Source organism: Vicia villosa, unplaced genomic scaffold (assembly GCF_029867415.1).
Source record: "Vicia villosa cultivar HV-30 ecotype Madison, WI unplaced genomic scaffold, Vvil1.0 ctg.000832F_1_1, whole genome shotgun sequence".
Classification (NCBI taxonomy): domain Eukaryota; kingdom Viridiplantae; phylum Streptophyta; class Magnoliopsida; order Fabales; family Fabaceae; genus Vicia; species Vicia villosa.
Genome location: NW_026705366.1, coordinates 428,622 through 433,851, shown reverse-complemented (window position 1 = coordinate 433,851; position 5,230 = coordinate 428,622).

The following is a 5,230-nucleotide window of genomic DNA, read 5'->3' as shown; positions in this document are numbered from 1 at the left end:
TCAAATATCATGGTCCACTTCTCCACTGGAATATAATCGATCCACCTTAACGTATCCGTATTTTTAATCTGATCTTTTTGCAGTAGTGTTGGAACGATGGTTTTGTTAAACCATACCATGGGTTCACAACTTTTTTCCAAAGCATCTTGTCTCTGATATCCCGCCTAAACTTTCGTGGAATATGTCTAATGTAGTAGACATACTTATATTTGTTTTTCTTTTCGTTGATAATTTTTTGTTAGGATCCAAAGAGATTTTGTTGTAGTGTGCATGAATATGTACCACTGAATAAGTTGATAGAATCTTATTTACAACTTGCCGGTTTTAGTAATTTACTCAACATAGTCTCTTACTGTGTGATTACAAATTTATTCCCGCATTTCTAAAAAGACGGAGACCTGAGGCACACACATTTCATCTTTCTACCGGTGAATGTACCATCACACTAGAGGACGTGTACTTGTTGTTGGGTCTACATATCGAAGTTAAGACTGTTAATGGTCAAGCTAACCAATACAATGCAATATGCGAGTAACTTTTGGGTGCCGATTTATTTAAAAAAAGGGCGATGGGGAAAGGTATTAATCTAAATCACCTTATATTATACATATATGATATTAACCGAAGATTCACTGAAAATAAAAGAATAATTAAAATTAGATGTTATATTATGATACTATTTAGTAACGTTTTATTTCTTGAAACTACCGGTAATACAGTAAATATTATGTATTTACCTTTGTTAAAGTGACATAACTAAAATAAGAACATATAGTTAGGGTTCAGCCGTTTTATCCTATCTATGTAGTATTTTGTGTAAAAACGCATATAAGGGTACTTGTTTGTTTTATTCTTGGGCTTTTTTGCTCAAAGCATGGGATTGGTCGAGAATGTCGTCACTGGCGCCCGTCAACGAGAACAACTTCACATTCTCCTACGCGACAAAGTAAGTTTATAACATTATTTCCATTCACTTACTTTATACTATAAATAATACTAGTAGTGAATAATCATTTTTCACTATTTCAGTTTAGGTGGTCTGTTCGAGGGATGAATTACAACAAATATCTTAAACATGCTATAACGGTATATCAAAATCTTTTGGATCACCTTAAACCAGACGATGTATTACAACTAAACTTCTCATGATCTCGTTAATTTAGTTTTAATATTAACAATATACTAATTTAATAATATATTTTTCTTTTATAGTTTATCTGGGAGCCATATCTGAGTCTCAACCATGAGATTAACCTTGAAGATGCTGCAGTTTAAACTGCAAAAACAACGATCACCAAATTCACTAATATGGATATGCATTTTAGTGACCGTATCAAATTACACTTCAGCATGCAGAAAAATATCCAAATCCCCCAACATATTTGTGACAAATTTATTTCATCCATAACTAAAAGTTATCATTAGATGCATCATTAAAGGTCAAATACAATTTTTGTTGTTGTAATTTTTATCATTTACGTATTTGAGAGAAAGCGGAACACCTCTTCTTTCAATGTAATGTTTCGAAAGTAGTTTAGGAGAAAATCTACAATTGGTTGGGAAACGACTTGGAGTTTAACTTGGAAGAGTTCGAAAGCTTCGGTCACATTCAAGAAAAGGTGAAGAAACACAATATTAGAACGAAATTAAATTCAATTTGGTTAGCTTTAATTTGGTGTATTTGGTTGATGAGAAATGCTATTATCTTTGAGAACGCTTATTTTAGCTTCGAAATGGTAATCTCCAACATTTTGTTCTTCTCTTGTAGATGGTTAGGTGGTAGTGATCCTATTTTTAGGACCCCTTTTTATGATTGGTATAAATTACCTTTAAACTGTTTCAACTCTTTATAGAGTTTTTGTTGTAAGGGTTGTACTCCTAGTGCGATATCTTATAAAATTGTTTATTAAAAAATTTTACGTATTTGAATTCGTGTCGGCATTCCAATGGGAGAGTGCATGGACTATTCAAAAAAGACAATGAAACAATGGAAGAAAGACAACCCTATGCACTAACATGGAAAATGAAAACAAGAGAAAAATAAGCTCGTGGGTTGTGGGGGACTGTTTGTAAGATACTAGAGATCTTTATGGGGATCATACTTGCTAGCCATAACAACAAAATAGTTATCCAAACATGTGATATCGACATAGAAAAAACAAAATAACCAGCTTTACAATTACAATGTAAGAACACCATCGTATCCATGTCATCTTAGATTGTTTTTATGGCTTCTAGTGCTATTAGCAATCTTGTACCTGCATGGAATTTGAAGTACTATTTGACTAAGAGCATATGCATTTTTTTATAGCCCTACACTAATCATTTTGTTAATATATTTTTTCAACGGTTAATTTTAGGAAAAATTATCCTAACATATTGTGTAAGCGGTTTTTTTTTTTTTTTTTATAAGCGAAAATGGATTAAAAAGCACTAGGGGTACTTAACCCAAAGAAACAAATACAAAAAATAGAATAGAGTTACCGACCTAACCCACCACTTTACACAAAGAAAGCTCTCGGGTCTCGGAACCAATCCTCCCTCGAGCCATTACAAAAGTTCCTAAAATAAACTCCCATCCAATCCCAAGATAAAGATTTCAATAAAAATAAACCATCAAAAGAGTCTAAAACTAAGCCATTAAAGATAACATCATTCCTACATTTCCAAATAATCCAACAAAAAAGTAATCCGAAGAACCATCTAAAATCTACACCATACTCTTCTTCAAAGTGATGATCCAACCAACACAAGCGGGCTAAAAGCGAATCGGCCAAAGAATCATCATGCAAATTTAACCAATGAAGCAATTTATTCTACCAAAAATTTGAAAAAGAGCATCCAAAGAAAATATGATTTACATCTTCCTCAAAATGCAAACAAAGCGGGCACAGCAAATCATTTGCATTAACCAAAATCCCTCGTTTTGCTAATATTGTGTAAGCGGTTAAAATGACATCAACACTCTTTTTAACTTTAAAAAAATATATTAATTTTTCCTAAATTCATATATACCAACGGATATTTGATATTTTTAATGAAAACAAAAAATCGTTTATAGCTATGATTTTTTTACTATTACTAAAAATTGAAAAAAACGTCAGTATCACTTTTATATAGTTTAAAAAAATTTAATGCATATTTTAAAATTATAGATAGTATCCGTGTCATTTTAATAAACCTCATATTAGAGGAGTGTAATTTCCCTTTGATTTTATTAAATATTTTAAATTTAATATACACTAACTTATTTACTCTCCACGCTCCACTCAGATGATAATGCAAACATTATGAGTATGTTTGTCCACTATGTACCACGATGTTTTATGTGTTACCCTTGTATCACAAATAAATTGATTGATGACTCATGTTGTCTGGTTTGTAAATGTTGAGAAAGTGGCAATATGAAGTATATTTTGTCATCTTCTTACCAGAATGTCTCATGCTTGTTTGTTCTTATTAGCCTATTCAATTATTGATGCTTGTTTGTTCTTTTTTCTTTTATGGGAAAGAAAATGTCAGATATGAACCCACAATCCATTCATTGGTGCTTGTTGTCTAAGTTAAGAATTGAATAGACATTTCATTAATAGGAATAAATTAATTAGCTGTTTAATAATTAATTTAAAGAGTTATATATAATATTGGATTTTTAGAGACGACTTAAAATCTAGAATATGTAGTTAAAGTAGAAAAAAATACATTAATCATCTATTTAAATGTTTTTAAATCCAATATCATATATTATGCATATTATCTAAGTATAAATCAATTTATAACTTTAATAGGTTATGTGAAGAATCTTGAATTATATGAATGTAAGATGTCGGTATAGAGTTCATATTAGAGAGTAATATTTTTCTGGACTTTTTTATAATATACTACGTTGAGATGATTTTATTTTCTACTTCTTTTTTATTTTATTTTCCTCAAAGGTTTGTTGATGTTTGTGAGAATTATTATTTTTTTGATGAAAAATAACTTATGGTGAAAAGTATGCTTGTTAAAAATAAACCATAAATCGAATCAAATTGTCGAATTATACCGAATTAAAAGTTAAAATAACCAAAATATTCCTAATAGTTAATGAATCAAATTTAAACTATATTAATGTTTAAAAAACAGAACCGTTAAGCAATTAATTAATCTCAAATTAACTCTGAACTGAATCGTTTATTACTTTAATTTCTTTTTTTGAAAAATAAAAGTTTCTTTTAAACTAAAAAAAATTGATTATTTACAATAATCAAAAAGTTATTTTTTACGAAAATTAAAAAAGTCGATTTTTTCAAAAGTAAAAACGTCAATTTTTTCGGAAAATTTAGAAAAGTCAATTTTTTTAAAAATAATAAAAAATTGATTTATCCAAAAAATAAAAAAGTCGATTTTTTCTGAAAAATTAGAAAAGTCAATTTTTTAATAAAACCAAAAATCGATTTTTCCGAAAAAAACTAAAAACGTCAATTTTTTTCGAAAATAAAAAAGTCGATTTCTTACCAAAAATAAAGAAGTGATTTCTTCAAAAATAAAAACGTTGATATTTTCCAAAAAAAAAATAGAAAAATTGACTTTTTTTAAATAACGAAAAATCAATTTTTCCGAAGAAATTAAAATCGACTTTTTCAAAAAATAAAAAAGTTGGTATTTTACGAAAAATAAAGAAGTTGATTTCTCCAAAAATTAAAAACGTCGATTTTTTCAAAAAATTAAAAAAATCGTTTTTTTTTTTTTGAAGTAAATGATATATTATTACCAACAAATCAATAATACAGTGGTGATTTATAGATCCACTTACATGAAAATAATCTACAACATCAATTGGCCTATATAATTCCTAAGTTTCATATAATTCCAACTTCTATAAACTATACAAATAATATTCTGTATAAAATCAGTGTGACTATTGTGATTAAAAACTATATCATTCCTTCTGCCCAAATACCATAGACAGTTTCTGTGAAAGCCATTTTCAACAATTTAGCCCTAGTTGCTTTCTTGGATGTAGCTTTAAGTACCGACTTTAACTCCTCCTGCCACTTCAAAGGCTGATGATCATAATTCAGCCAAGTCAAAACCTTTTTCCATATATCAGGATTTGAATCACATTCAAAGAAACAGTGGTCTCTACTTTCTTCAGCCCTGTTGCAGATGCTAAAAGTACTATCAGCTATCATGTTGAACCTTAGCAGCCTATCCTTGGTAGCTAGTTTGCCATGACAAATCAACCAAG